The sequence below is a fragment of the Megascapheus bottae genome, chromosome 1, assembly GCF_031878675.1.
Source record: "Megascapheus bottae isolate mThoBot1 chromosome 1, mThoBot2.hap1, whole genome shotgun sequence".
NCBI classification, from domain to species: Eukaryota; Metazoa; Chordata; class Mammalia; order Rodentia; family Geomyidae; genus Megascapheus; species Megascapheus bottae.
In genome coordinates this window covers 69,910,705-69,927,509 of record NC_143509.1, presented here as the reverse complement: position 1 = coordinate 69,927,509, position 16,805 = coordinate 69,910,705, and the positions used below count along the sequence as shown (strand labels likewise).

The 16,805-nt window shown below is 36.1% G+C and overlaps 1 pseudogene; it reads left to right on the top strand.

Annotated features, from left to right (window-relative positions):
* The first annotated feature begins 1,534 nt into the window (after positions 1–1,534).
* Positions 1,535–2,568, top strand: LOC150069404 (calcium load-activated calcium channel pseudogene; annotated as a pseudogene).
* The last annotated feature ends 14,237 nt before the right edge of the window (positions 2,569–16,805 follow it).

Below are 16,805 nucleotides of genomic sequence, written 5' to 3'. Positions count from 1 at the left end.
TTTATATAATGTCTCAAAGAAACACAAACCACACTGCCGTCCTCAGAGCAAGGTGGCTATACAACATTTAATTCACTGATGGCAGGCTTCTTTTAAAAATGCAAATGTGTATTTCATTAGTGAGGCCTAATAACAATTTATAATCCATGTAAATTGCTTTAACTAGGATATAAGTGCATGTTATTCTGTATTCCTCATTAGAAGAAAGGGGATAGAACCTTTGCCGCCAGGGAAAAGTAATTTGGAAGCTAGTGTAGCATTGTGGGAAAAGGAGGTGGTTGAATAAATTGTCTCTGCAGAAACCTTATGATAGCAGAAGGCTACAGTGGTGAAAAGTGAGCATTTGAAGGTCAAAGGTCAGAGGAAAAAAGGACCCATAGTTGAGTGGAGTTAACTGTAGAGTTGTAAGGAATACTAATGGAGAAACTGTTGGAGTAATTGCTACAAAGGATTTCAAAATATGTGACAGATAGTTTTCACTGTATCTTGTTCTTGAATCCTCAAAAGTGAAAGAGGAAGGTGGAAGATGGAGCTTTATGTTCCTTTAGAGTTCTCCAAGTGGATAGAATATATACAATACGGATACTCAGAATCAAAAACTTTCCCAAAATAGTTTTCCTTCAATTCTATGCCTAAGTAGATGGTGTTTTCTCCATGCCTTATGAAAGAAATCAGAAGAAACCAGAAGATAGGGCCTTCATACTGGGAGTCTATCCATATCCAGGCCACACAATGGAATAATATGCCCATCAAAGCAAAATTTCTCTTCGTGTGTAGTTTCCAAACTTCTCTTAAAGCCCTTGTTAATGACTTTGTAATTGCTTTAATAGCTCGTCCATCAAGTATGAAGGGTTGTAGCTGGCATGTCAGCAGTCTATGAAGTATGGCAAAAGTTCCCTCTCCTGCTGCCAGTGTGTCCAGAGTATCATTAACTGCTCCTGCTTACATTTAGGCTTATTTTGCAATAAAATTTTATTTACTATACCCGTAAAACTTCTCTGTGACTAGGTTAGGAAGACGATTTTTGACACTGGCTCTGCGAGGGGAATGCTGAAGGGATTGTTCATGAGTAATTGGTTCTTTTCTTCTCAGTGTAAGTTCTTCACTAGGCAGTGCAGTCATCACTGGTTTCAATTTCTCTTGGCCTCCTTAGCAGGAAGAAAAACCTCTCCACTTCCCAGGTGAGATTCCAGAGCGTTTTTTCAAACTTTATAGTCAGTTCACATTGCTGTCATAATAATATCATAAATCATGAGTAGCAGTTAAGTTCTGTGGAACCAAAAGGTTAGAAGTCAGAAGTAATGGTCTGATGGGGAGGAATTTTTATTTTACAGATTTCATTAGGCAAAGTTGATACATTTGTAAAAACCTGAATGAAGTAATTGATCTGACCAAGAAAGGATTTGTTGAAGGAAGCTCAGATACAGGAAGCAAGAAGGAAAAAAAAACTCATAGGCGGAGTTCCTCGGTGGTCTGGAGACCTCGCTTATTTTTTTTTCCCTCCCCCTCCGCTGGCCGCGGAGCGCACGACGTGGGCGCAAGATGAGCATCATGTTCGCAGACACCCTGCTCATCGTCTTCATTTCCGTGTGCACGGCGCTGCTCGCCGAGGGCATAACCTGGGTCCTGGTTTACCGGACAGACAAGTACAAAAGGCTGAAGGCAGAAGTGGAAAAACAGAGTAAAAAATTGGAGAAGAAAAAGGAAACAATAACAGAGTCAGCTGGTCGACAGCAAAAAAAGAAAATAGAGAGACAAGAAGAAAAACTGAAGAATAACAACAGAGATCTATCAATGGTTCGAATGAAATCTATGTTTGCAATTGGTTTTTGCTTTACTGCCCTAATGGGAATGTTCAATTCCATATTTGATGGTAGAGTGGTGGCAAAGCTCCCTTTCACCCCACTCTCCTACATTCAAGGCCTGTGTCACCGAAACCTATTGGGAGATGACACCACAGACTGCTCCTTCATCTTCCTGTACATTCTGTGCACTATGTCAATTCGTCAAAACATCCAGAAGATTCTCGGTCTTGCCCCTTCACGAGCTGCCACCAAGCAGGCTGGTGGATTTCTTGGCCCACCACCTCCTTCTGGGAAGTTCTTTTGACCTCACACAGAAGAATTGTTTAATTCTTTTCATTCTTTTTAGTCCCTCAATTCAGACTGACAACTATTTTGTAGCAACAGCCATGGGCAGCAAAAGTACTTGGGCTGTTTTCTAGTTTTGAATTATTTCTCAGCATTTTGGATATAATGAGAATGGCACCAACAAAAAAGTCATAAACTTTTTTTTTTGTAGGTGGATTGAATACTTAAGTTCTGTTAATTTTTTTACATAATCAAAAACAAGTATCTTTCTTGTTTCTCTTACGTGTTTTCTGTGGGACTGACACTCAAGGCAATATGTATATGCTATGTGCCATGGAAGTTGGCCCTTATGCGCAATTAAGAGAGCTTGGAGAACAATTTAGTTTGTGTAACTAAACTTAATTAGAACTATTTGTTGTGTTTTTTTTTAAAGCAAAATATATTAATTGAGATCAATAAAGAGCCAAATTTTTAGCTATTTCATCTACAAAGAAAAAACTCATAGAAGAGAATATGATCAGCATATTTCGCATATTTCAGTACCACCAAGTAGTAGTTGAAGACTGAATAGAGAAGACAATAATAGCAGAGAAGAAAGAGGAAAATAGAGGGCTCTGTTAGGACTCCATCATGGCTGATGAAAGAGCAAGACTGGCCATTTCCCCTGAATAATTAGGAGGTGTTCTGGGCAGAGGAGTTAAATGATGTGAATTACAACTTGAAAGAGAACCCTAGCTGTTATGGAAACTCTCTCTCTTTCTCTGTCTCTGTCTCTGTCTCTCTGTCTCTGTCTCTCTCTCCCCTCCTCAGTGTATGCATGTGCGTGCGTGCGTGTGCGCGTGTGTGTGTGTGTGTGTGTGTGTGTGTGTGTGTGTGTGTTTAATTGTCTGGTCTATACATATGTATGTATGGGAACAGTGAAGAAAATGTAATCAGAGATACGTAATACAGATATCTAAAGGAGAGGTGGTGAGTGAGGACTGCATTAATGCAGAATGTGTATAGAACACAACTGATAATGGCTAAGAGATGAGAGACAGTGAGTGAAGTTTGATTCTAGAAAAATGGTATTAATTTTCCATGAATGAAAACCAAAATACTGCTATGAAGTAGATGAGTTATATAGCAATACTTAAAGTCCTTACAAAACAGAGTCTTTCTCATGCCCAATAGACACTGGGTGCTCTGAGCTCTCTAATTGCCCAAGAAAAGATAGTAGTTGTAAGCAGCCTGGAACGTTTGGTTGTAGAGAGGTTATATGTCTGTCAGGGCATAGACAAGGATGAGAGAGTATGTGTAAATGCACTCACTGAGCATTTAGTCAAGGATAAAAGAGAAGAGCAGCAGTAGTTTGCCCTGTGGCTTTAAAGGAAGGGAGTATGTATAGTAACTTATTTTTTAACTTTTTATTATTGGGATAATGTTTAGAATGGTTACAGTTACATTTGCCAGATAGTAATTGCATTACTTCTCACTCATTGAAACCCCTTCTCAAGGATTTTGTCTCCATTTCCTTCACCCCCACCCCCTCCCAATCATCTTGTTTCTCCCCCTTCCCTTTCCTGTTTCAAGTAAACAAATAAGCATATATAAAATATACCAGGCAAAAAAGGAGAAGAGAAATAACAGAGCACATTAAGAACAACAATCACACAAGATAAAGCTCTTGTTTCCATATCCGAGAGATCCTTTCATTTAGTCTCATCCTACATGACCTTATGTACCTAGGTTTTGTGCTACTGTAATCCTCTGCTGGGAGAGTCCTAGATATCTACTAATTATTACAAATGAGGGAAAGCATTAAGCCTATGTTTCTTTGGATCTGGCTTACTTCACTTAATATGATTTTTTCCAAGTCTTTCCATTTCCTTATAAATGGGGAGATGTCATTCTTTCTTTTTTCATATATTTTACTGTTATTAATAGAAGGGTTGCATTATATTCATCAAATAGAAGGTACATTACTTCACAAACATTGATACCCTTTTTTATGTCTTGGTCCCCATTTCCCTCCTCCCACCCCTGCCCCTCATCTTGTTTTCCCCCCTTCCCTATCCTATTTCAAATAACCAAATAAGCGTATATACAATATATCAGATAACAAGGTAAAATACTATAATAATATGAGATAACCAAAGGACAGCAAAAGAGAAGAGAGATAGCATAGTACATTCAGGGCAACAATCACTCATTATATGGCTTTTGTTTCTATATCCTGGAGGTCCTTTCATTTAGCATCATTCTATATGGCCTTATGTATCTAGGTTTTACTCTATTGTAAATCTCTGCTAGGAGAGCCCAAGATTTCTAATGATTATGACAAATGAGGGAATTCTTCCTGATGGCAGCATAGAATTCCATTATGTATAAGTAGCACATCATGATCTAGTCTCTACTGAGGGCATCTGGGTTGCTTCCATATCTTCACTATGGTAAATAGTGCTGCAAAAAAATTGTTGTGTTAGTGGTTCTACTATGTCCTTGTTTCTGGGCATTTGGGTAAATGCCAAGGAGTGGAGTTCCTGGATCATAGGGGAGCTCTATATTTAGTCTTTTGAGGAATAGCCATACTGATTTCCAGAATGGTTGAACGAGTTTATACTCCTGCCAACAGTGAAGTAGTGATCCCTCATGGCCACAGACCTTCCAGCATCTGTTGTTATTAGATTTCTTGATCCTGGCCATTCTAACTGGAGTGAGGTGGAATCTCAGAGTTGTTTTGATTTGCATTTCTTTTATGGCCAAGCATGTCGAGCATTTCTCTTCATGAGTCTATAGGCCATTCTTATTTCCTCTTCAAAGAAGTCTCTCTTTAAGACTTTAGTCCATGTTTTAATGGGATATTGTTTCTTTGAAGATTTGTTTTTGCGTGATTCAATTTTTTTAAGCTGTAGATAGATTTTAGATATGAGGCCTTTGTCCGTTGTATGGTTAGTGAAGATCTTCTCCCACTCTGTAGGCTTTCTAGTTAATTTACTAGCTATACCCTTTGCTACACAGAAGCTCTGCAATTTAATGCAGTTCCACTTATCCAGACTTTCTTTAATTTGTTGTGTTTCTGGGTTTTTATTAAGAAAGTTTCAACCTATGCAAGGAGACCTAGTGTATCTATCCTATTTCTTCTTGTAAAGTTTTCAGGGTATCTGCTTTAACCTCAAAGTCTTTGATCCATTTGGAATTAATCTTGATGCAGGGTGATATAGAAGGATCCAACTTTAGTTTTCTGCAAGTGCTTAACCAATTCTTCCAGAATCCCTTGTTGAAGAGGTTGTCTTTCTTCCATCCTATTTTTTGGCTCCTTTATCAAAGATTAGGTATAGGTCTGTGGTTTCATTTCTGGGTCTTCAGTTCTTTTCCATTGGTCCTCATGCCTGGTCTTGTGCCAGTACCAAGCTGTTTGGTTACTATAGCTCTGTAATAGAGTCTAAAAGTCTAAAGTTTGGTATTGATATTCCTCCAGCGCTGTTCTTTCTGGTGTGTAATAACTTATAAAGGTTGGCTGTGGTGATGACTTTGGAGGGAGTGTTCTATAACAGCTGCCACTCCAGATTTTTATTGTGCGGTTGATAGCGGGTTTGAACTAGGACCTGGGCAGTGTCTGTGAGCACTTTTGCTCAAGGTTAATACTCTACTACTTTGAACCAAAGCTCTACTTCTGGTTTTGTGGTGATTAATTGGAGATGTCTCATGGACTTTGATCCACCATCCTTGGATCTCAGCCTCCTGGCAGTTAGGATACAGGTATAAGCCACCAGTGCCTGGCTCATAAAGATTTTAGGAAGAAGAAATAAACTTTCCCTCACCAACCACTCCTGTAGCATTTTGATATCCTGTTGGCATTTCTCTAACAGCAGCTGTGGGCAGTGGACAGAATTTGGAGAAGACAGTGTTTCAGAAAATGCCAAAGGTTCTGTAGGCCTTGGACAAAGTGGAAAACATTATGAGTAAAGAGTACCCTAATGACAAAAAGTGACTCACAACAAGACTTAAGAAGTAGAAAAAGTTCTTAAATGATTTCTCTATGCCACTATACTGTGTAAAACTTCCAATGCAGCTTATTTTTTCTGTTCTGAAATAAGTTTAGACTGTAGAAAAGTCATTAACTTATTATTGAGTTCCTATATAACCTAACTTCTTGCAATGCTAATATCTTGGATAACCATATTACAATCATCAAAATTAAGAATTAACATTAATAAAATACTATTTATTAACTGGACTCTTACATTAAGATATTACCAGTTTTTCCACGAGCTCATTTTTTTTCTTATTTAGCTCCAACATCCAATGCAGGATCCCCAACAGAATTTAGTTGTGTCTATTTCTGTGATATATCCTTGATTATTAGTGTCCTGTATGATTTTTACACTTTCAAAGTATACTAGCCAATTATATAATAAATGTCCCATAATTTGAACAAGTTTTCTTATGGAAGATGATGATTTTCTTATCTTTTTATTGTCAGGGTAATGTATAGAGAGGTTACAGTTACATTCACCAGGTAGTAGGTGCATTACTTCTCATACATTGATAACCCTTTCTCATGTTTTTGTCCCCATTTCCCTCCCTGCATCCCCTCCCAATCATCTCATTTTCCTCCCTTCCCTTCCCTACTTCAAATAAACAAATGAACATATATACAATATATAGGTAACAAAGTCAGATACAGTAACAATATGAGACTAACCATAGGGCAAAAATAGAGAAGAGAAATAACATCACACAAAATAAGTCTTGTTGGAAGATGATGATTTTCAGATATTAGAAAACATTATGTTGTATCAGGTGACACATGATGCCAATTTTAACTATAATTTAGCACTACATAGATACTCACATATCATATATAGGATATTAATTTTGCTGCATACATGTTCATGTGGCCTCACTTAGGTTCAGATATTTTTTTCTCTTTTTTGCTTTGCTTGTACAATACCATTTCAGAGCAATTTAAGCCTCTGTAAACTAAAATAATACTCCTTCAATGGAGCCAAAACAGCACACCTAATGCCAAATGACAGCAAGTATTGGAAGTAATTTGGGATGAGGAAAATGTACTTACAGTGGAAAGTGCTCTCTGAAGTCATAATGCACCTTATTGACAGGAGAGGCAGGAGAGGCACATAATATCAACACACATATTCTTTGAAGGTAGAAGATTAGAGCAAGTAATATTTAAGAAGTCCTTTCCTTGAATTTTATGGACAGTTAGGCCTCGGTATGCTACCACTAGTCTGGTCTGGTCTTTTCAGTTGTCTAATTTCAAAATGACTTATTGAATTCATTCATGCACTGACATTTTACCAAGGGACTTATGATAACTTTGATGCATTAAACTTAACACCCATTCTAGAAAACTCACAAAGTGGTGGATAGGCATAAAGTGCCCAAATTAGGATGGGTGAATGAGGCTTTGAGAATTCCAGAAACTGTATAAATAAAAGCTATTATGAATATTCTAAATTTTACCACTCACAAATAATACTGTTCAGATCAACATATAAACTTTAAAAGGGATAATTTTATTTGCCCTTTTCCCCATTATATAGAGTTTAGACAGCAGAATCCATTGACCTCTGCTTACATTTGACCTTTGGAGGAAACTCTTCTTGAATAATAGAATATGCCTTCTCCAAGAATAAAGATCACATCTGATAATAAATACATGTCATTCAAAACCAATACCGATTTCCAAACATAGACATTAGTGAGATATTGTTTTGGAGAAAGAAAAGCTGCTGTTTCACAGCTCACTGACCCATCAATGGTGTTTTCTTGGGGAAGTTACAGGCGAGATGTTGCAGGCTCAGCAAATTAGGTGAAATCAATACCAATATGCCTTAGCTTGTCCACATGCAGCAAAATTCAGCAAAAAGCAAATTAATATGCAGTATTCAATCACAACACTGAAGAGTTTTCAGAGAAATTCTTCATAGTAACATAAGACCCAGCAGTGTCTCCTTTCAATTTCTTTTAATCTTTAAGAAGGTTTTCACAGTTGTGTGGCAGCTAAAGTGTTATACCGAAGTACTTCCTGCCTCGTAGGCTTTCTGACTTTGCTTCCTCAGGACATTTGATTTATTATGATAAGGATTTTCTCCTGCATCATCAATAAAAGATGTCTAGTTTACTTTTCAATGACATGTATTCCACATGTGATGTGTGCATGTATAATGGGAAAAGGTAACACTGGTAAAAACAAAGCCATTTCAGCTTTATTTTTTGATAACATACAGTTCAATTTTATACTTAGGAAGATCATAATGAAAGAATCTCTGCTTGTGAAATAAATGTGATATATTATATATAGATATTTCACATCAAGACCTAATCAGATGTATACATGATTTAAATAGCAGAGAAAGTGCTTTAGCTTTCTGCAAGGATTAATGATTACATCTGTTTAGCACTAGGAATTAGAATTAAAATGTGCAATACCTTTCTGTGAATTCATTTCATGGACAGATTGGCAAATATGCATCAAGAAATATGTATAGAGATGTTCATAAGAAATAGAATAAGTTGGTGGCAGAGTGCCTGTCAAATATACATGAGACATCAATTATTGGTCCTGGAAAAATAATTATATTACTTGAAAGGTAAGAAGCACAGTAGTAAAAATTTGGATTAATGATAGAATTGTTTAATAAATCAATTCCATTTTATTTTAATGTTATTTTGCTGCTAAAACTGTGGTACAGCTGTGTACTTATATGGAAAAGGCTCACTGATTATGTTAGAAAATTAAATCATGGAATAAGATGTATACTTTAATATGATTTTTAGGCAGTGCTTGCTTGTATATTTGTGCACCTGCAAACATAAAACCATATGCCTAGAACATATATACATATATGTAAACCTATAATTATTATATGATTAATATGTATACTTATAACTATAATTATTAATCATAATAGGATTGAGTATATGTGAAGATAAAGATACAGAGCAAAGATAAAAGGTGATTTCTGGTTTAATTTCCTTTTAATTCTCTTTATTGCTGTATATATTAACTCGCAGTTCTATTAGATCAGATAAAAGATAACAGGAAATAATGCTCATGGATTAAAAAAAATCCTACATTTTTCTCTATTTCAATATGCACTTGTTCCTTATAAAGCACATACATGAATCATACATGTAAATACCTTTAGTAAAGTGTGCAGACCAGAAACTGAGGAAAACCAGATACCTCTGTAACATGAGCAGATTATTCTTAGCCTCAGTCTATGGTTACCATGGAATTGTTATTACCTAGCATTGAGCTTCTTCTAATTTTTCAAGAAGAGGTAATCCAGATATTATCCTCTTCTAAGAGTAACAGCTTCTACCCATTCAAATTTTGCATATTTTACTAGAGGTCATACGCAAATATCATCTGTGTTCTGCTTATTTCATTTAGAAGTTCCTCCAAATCCTTTCATGGTGTCATAGATGTAAGATTGGAACAATTTCTTCCTTTTAAAAACGCATCATGGTAGTGCATTATGCATTTGCTTTATCCATTCATGTGATGATAAAAACTTACTTTGACACCATACCTTAACCCTCATCAATAATGCAATGAATATGTAATATCACATTAACATGATGAAAGTTTCTCCTTTAGCTATGCATCCAAAAGTAAGACTGGTAGATCATATATTAATTCTATTTTTATTTTTCTGAAGGCATAAAAAGAAAAAAAGTACAAGCTTTCAGAAAAAGCCACAAAATATCATGGTGCTCCACGATAAGAGCCAAAGTACGCTAAACAGCAGCTGCCTATTTTTGATAAACATAGGGGAAAAATCTTGAAAACAGTTGAGGTTAGGTAAGTTGTAAAAAAAAGCATTTTTATAGATCCAAGAACATAGAACCACCTTCTACCCAGATATGGAGAATGTCTCATGGTTGATGGCATCACAGAAGTGAAAATGAGAATCATCACATCTCTACAGAAAATGAATCCAGAGTAGAGAGAAGCCATGCTTGCTGTTTTATAACAAGTACATCTTTTGAGAACAAGTTCAAGGTCCCAGAAGATTGACATTCATCACTTCCAAGAGCATCATCCTCAGACACCTAATTATCATCCACTAGGCCTTATTTCTTAAAGCTGTCACCACTTATCACTCTTAGTACATTGAAACTTTGGGAGACATAGTAAAACCATAACACCCAAAACACATTCAAACCATAAGGTGTAATAGTGACTTTTATTTGGAAATAGGATCATTTTACATATAACTGTCTAGAGGAAATCCTACTGGAGTAGTATGGTCATGATTGTTGCCCTTATAAAATGGAAGAAAATGGCTAACGTGTTGGTTCATTGCAGCATTGTTTACCATACACAAGATGCAGAATCAGTTCAGATGCCCCTCAGTGAAAGAATTATCAAGAAAATATATATACAGGGGCCGGGAGTTTGGTCTAGTGGTAGAGTGCTTGCCTAGATATGCATGAAGACCCAGGTTCAATTCCTCGGTACCACATACATAGAAAAAAGCTGGAAGTGGTGCTGAAGCTCAAGTAGTAGAGCTCTAGCCTTGAGAAAGTCCAAGGACATTGCTCAGGCCCTGAGCTCAAGTCCAGGACTGGCTAAAAAAAATCTCTCTCTCTCTCTCTCTCTCTCTCTCTCTCTCTCTCTCTCTCTCTCTCTCTCTCTCTCTCTCTCTCTCTCTCTCTCTCTCTCACTCTCTCTCCCCCAGCCCCTCTCTCTCTCTCTCTCTCTCTCTCTCTCTCTCTATATATATATATATATATATACACACACAAGGTAATTCTCCTCATTCATCAGAAATAATACATTGTACCATTAGTAAATAAATGAAAAGACTTGGAAAAAATGCTAAGTGAAGTAAGCCAGGCACAAAGTGTCACTGCCTGCGGCAAACACACATCACTTCGGAGTAGTACTGGGAATGATCACAGACTCAAATTGCTGCAAGCAGAGGTCGTTTATTTCTCTCTTCTTTCTCCTCTGCCTCTCTCCTGTCTCTTCTCCTTTCTCCGTCTTTTCTCCCTTCTTCATCTTCCCTCTCTTCTCCATCTTTTCTCTGTCCTCTCTCTCTTCTTCGTCTTCTTCTCCCTCCTCCCCGCAAACCCCACACTATTTATATCCTTAAGCAGTCAATCACAGTAAAGGTCATCTGCAAAGCAGCAAACAAACCTGGAAGAAATCTAGCGATCCACTCTATTCACAAGCACAGGAAAAACAAATCAACAAATGCAAAGAAACTTCCTGGTCAACAAGTACTGACTCATTAGCGAACTGCCAGGTGCCAACATATAATCTTATTTCCTCAGGAGGCTGAAAACAATGGTCTCCAACACAAAGAATCATAGGTTGTATGGTTTCTCTGATTTTCTGTATATGTGTTAAACATCAGTGAAGATACTTAAAAAATACTCAGTGAATCACTGAAATGAAACCATAGTCTCATATTAGCTAAAAAGAGACAATTCCACATTTGCTGCACATACTTCGAAATATGATTGTGATGTGATAAGAGAGTCAAATGCCTTGATGAGGAATAAATGCTGAATTAATAGGAAAGACTGAAAGGACAGCCTGGAGCATAGCTCAATGAAAATTTATTAAAATAATTCATTGGCTGTCTATTCTTCAAGTGGAAAGGTGGGCACAAATGTTTGACTGAATAACCAATAAAGCTGAATACTCAACATTCATTGTTTTATAGTTCTTTTATTGTTACTCTTTTCTTCTTCATAAAAGATGTTTGTGTATTTAAATGAAGAAAGGAAACAATCTTTGCAAATCAAGTTCTGTTTTTTAACCTGTGTATTTTCTGGGGGAAATCTTTCTTCTCCTATAAATCTAAAAAGAACATTACACATAGTCATCTTTCATAGGTTCACAGAGATTAGCCAATAAGAAAACTGCAATTGTGTGATGAAGACGGCATACTTGACAGCATTCCATCTCAATGCTCAACCTTGCTAGGGTAGCAAGTTCGAACAGATGTTCAACCTTGAACAGATGTTCAAGAATGGACAGGTCCTACTTTCATTGTTTTATAAGGCAAGCCAGAACTGTTTCTCTTTCTGACTAAGGAACATTACTATTGACAGATGGGAAGCCTAATGGCCTAGTGGAGAACCACAGAGTTGAGTGAAATTTCCCTTTCCATTATTTTAAACTGAAGAGTTCCCTTTTGGGTTCGATATATGTTTCCAGTGAAGTTAAAATGAATACTTCAATAACACTATTTAAAGAAAAATTATAATTCCTGGTTACTCCACTTTATAAAAGAATTCACAAAGGGATTGGTTTAGAGAAAATAAAGATTAAGTACTTACAGCAGGATTATTGCCAGGAAAATGGCTCACTTATACAGAAGTATATAATCACTCATTTAACAAATACAGAGAACCCCTGCTGTATGTAAATTAAATTATATGACTCCCTCAACTGCACATGGTTTAATGGAAAGGGAAAATACAAGTGCTAAGCTACATAACAGCACAGAATGATTGCAGGAAAAAATACTCATAGGAAACAGTAATAGAGAAGATGATTAACAATCTCAGTTTCGTGCTCACAGGGAAAGCTAGGAAAGAGAAAATCCTCTATGAAAGTGGGTGTCAGAAGACAGTAAATTGTTGGATTAAAATGCAAAGCAAAGGACATCTTTTTCTTCTTCAAAGTTGAAGAGATAATATCTGGAACACAATGTGTGTGGCCAATTTGGGGAGGAAATGACAAGAGAAATACAACCTGAATAGTCAGTCATAAATAATTACATAAGATAAAACTTGGAGAAATTTTAGGGGAAAATAACTTATGTAAAGCTTGGGCATTTACTGGAATTTTGGAGAAAAATGAAATACTAAGTTCAACATTAAGTAAGAGAAAAAGATACTTGGGTTTGAATACAAATTCTTCTAAATAAGTTTGAGTTTCTATTTCTCAAACTTCTTACAAGAAAACAATATTATCCTATAGGTTTACAAGAGGACATATATAAGAATAAGTAGCATAAAGTAGCTGAGTCATATTAAACCCTTGATAAAATGTTGAAACATCACCCAAGGTTTCTTTATCCTTTACATTGTTGAATGCTATAAAAGGTTTTGAGTAGGCTAAGAGTGTGATAAAACCAGTATTATAGCAAGATAAATCTGACAGAAATTTACAGGAAGGATTGGAGGAAAGGATGGGAACAGCAAGGCTTATATAAATGCAGCGTAATGTAGGTAAGGTACATGATTATTGCCTAAGTCCAAGGAAGAATTCTGGAACATCATTAATAACATTTAATACACACACACACACACACACACACACACACACACACACACAAGCATATATATTCAAAGAAGGATTAGAAATGATATGGAAATTCAAATCTTTTGTCCTAACAATATTAATGAGAGACAATTTATTCTAGTGATGGGGCAAGTGGTATGTTTTGGATTCAAATCTATGGAAGTTGCAGTTATTTGCTAGAAATGCTAAGAGGTTAGACTTCATAGTTTCTTGACCTAGGATATTTATCTGGGCTGATGTAAATATAGTTTAGTGTGACGTATGTCAGATTATACTTCTTCCCCAGCAGTGCATGGCAAGTAACCAGATTACACAAAGCTGCAACATATAAGAAGATAGCATTTGGAAAAAGTATTCCAAGATACAGAGTAAAGGTTTTTAAAGTCATTTTCAAGTACAAGGAAAAATTATCTTATTCATGTACAATGGAGTATGATTCAACAGAAAATAAAACAGAATGTGATGAGATAATTCTGCCTTTATTCACTGTTTTGCCAGGAGTGATTCAGATAGAAACCATGAGAAAAAACCATCATAACATGAAACTAATTTTCTGAGAGTATGATAATGCTATAAAGGATGCAGAGAGTCAAAGAAAAGACCTCAGTACATCCAAAGGTAGAAAATTGAAGGAATAAGCTTTGATGAAGGAAAATGTTCAAAAAGGCAAGTAGATAACTATGTCATAAAGATAAAAGACTACATATCTGAGTGAAAGATTTCAGAACAGTTTTTCTAACAATCATACATGGAATGGCCATCATATAAAATGAGGAAGAGTTATGGGGTATTAAAAACTCATTAATGTTTTAAGGTTTAGATTCTATATTAGGATTCTTGGGTTGTGTTCCAGAATAAGCAGTTTAAGGCAGAAACTTTTCTACTTGCTGAAAGCCCTTCAAGAGATCAATAATCAATCATAAATGTGAATCTCTTAGGCAGATAATTTATTTTAAGTGCTTTTGTCTCTCCTCATCACAGAAGCCTCTAGTATCCTTTATCCAAATCTTAGGATCTGACAGTCTCATCTACTTTAGATTCAATTAGGAATCACATATTGTCAAGAATGAAATAATTTATAATCCAAATCTTAGCACTTTGGGGATCATGATGGAATGAATTCACTTTTGTTGTAGAGAAGTATCTTAAATATCCAGAGCTTTCTTATCCAGCCTCTTATTAATCAAAATGGAACTGTCCCCCAAAAACAAAACAACAGATCTCTTGTCTTTGTTGCTGTGGCTATTGTTGGGAAAGGAAAACAAAACCTATCACTCTCACTTTTGAAATCTTCAACATCCTTGAATATGTAGGAGAAAGAGCTTTGGAAAACATTGTGTTAGAAGGAAATGCTCATGATATAGTCATTCTGCCTAGTACTCATGGCCTTTCTCTAGAGAAGGGCAAACTGTACACAAATCTAGTTTCAGTAAGTCAGGGTGAGAATGAACTATTGAACTAAAAGTCAGGTCCTACTTCTATCTTTTTTTTTCTTCCTGTCTTTCATTTATTCCCTAACAAAGGGATTAATACCTTTATAAGAAGAGATAATGAAAAAATCACTGATCTGTTTCCTCTGTGACTTGACAAGTTATCAATGTACAGACACACAACCAATATGACAACAAAGGCAGTGCTTTTGTTCTTCCCATGAACATGTCATGTTCATTGCCTGGGACAAATTGTATCTTGGAATAAACTCACACTTTCAACATCTCATATGAGAAGTAATGGAAGGACTTCAATTTGGTGACTATGTATTCACTGTCCAACCATCTCTGATCATTTGTGCAATAAGAGCTGGAATAGATCCTAGGGTCTGATTTGGCAAGATAGGCATTAATTGGTCACATAGAATGTTGCTGTGTGTGTGTGTGTGTGTGTGTGTGTGTGTGTGTGTGTGTGTGCATGTGTGTGTGAGTGCTGGGCACCAGGGCTTAGTGCCTGGGTGCTGTCACTGAGTTGTTTTACTCAAGGCTAGCATTCTACTATTGGAGCCACAGTTCTACTTCCTCTTTTGGGGATGGTTAATTGGAGATAAGATTCTCATGCTCTGCCTGCTGAGTAGCTAGGGTGTGAGCCACTGGCATCTAGCTAGCTTCTTGATGATAAATACTTTTCTAGACTAGGACAAATGTGTAGTGCATATGCATTATATGTCTATATATGTGTATTTCACTTTAACCTCCACAATTCTACAAGATATTAATAATATCACTCTAAGAGAAAACTGAAGCAGAGCAACATTATATCCTGTGTCCAGGATGTTATGCTATGTGATTGGGCCAGGCTTTCAACTCAGGCATATTGAGTTTAAAGTCCATTGTGATAACTTCAAAAAAGTGTTACTGGAGGATATTAATACTTGGCTATGATGAAACTATTGTTTTGTGCAAGTATCAATTCCATGGAATGATGTTATTATGTAAAGAGTTGTATCTTTATTTGTAAAGGGACCTAAGCTAAATAATTTCAGTTTCAGTGACTCTATTCAGCCAAATATCAGAAATTTAATTCATTTCCCAAGAGAAGTTTTATTCACTCATTATTTTGGATTTGCTTTCAAAGCCCTTCTACTCACAAGTTATCTAAGCATACTTTGTTTGTTTTTTTGGTGGGTGTGTGTTGTAAATTTCAATATTAAAACCTTCTTTAGGACAAAATAGAAATGAAATTTGGAAGACTGAGATGAATCATCAAGAAGTAAAATCATAATCTCTTGTATTTATAGATCTAAACTCTCAAATTCTCACTCCAATTTTTAAACGAGAAGTTATTAAACAAGAAGGTTTCAAGTGATTTTAACTCTGTTAAAATTCTCTTACTAAGAAAGACAAAGCAATTCGTTTTTCTGTTGTATATTACTTGCTCATAGGAGCCCCTACCTTAACTGCAAAGAAGGAGCTAGCTGTTGGTCTTTAAGTGACTTTTCTCCAGGGGACTGGTGGAATGACTCAGATTTCCATAGCAAGCTGGTTGTGATTTGAGGTGCCTACAGAGAGGTTCAGTTATATATTTTGTTATAATATTTTATTTCCTTGGGCCAAACCACATGTCAGCAAAACCTCAATCTGTGAATGAGGTAAGTTTTTTTCCTGTTCTTTTTAAAAGGTCTTTCTGTCTTTCAGTTTTCTTGTGAGCTCTTGATTGGCATTGTTCTATAAATAAATGTACTTATCAGATTAACAGAGAAAGTCCAGTCCACTATTGAATGATGTTCTGTAATTATCTCTTGGAGAAATGGGAAAAAACACAGTTTGAAAGTGAACATACAAATTGGCAAATAGATCTCTAGATTTTTCAGTCTAAATGATGTAACAATCCTAAAGAATAGGATAAGCATTAATTTGGCACCAGGTGTGTACCCCGCATTATCATAGATATTTCGCATGAAGTATTAAATTCAAGTTCTTATTTAAACTTGAGCATTTGGGGCC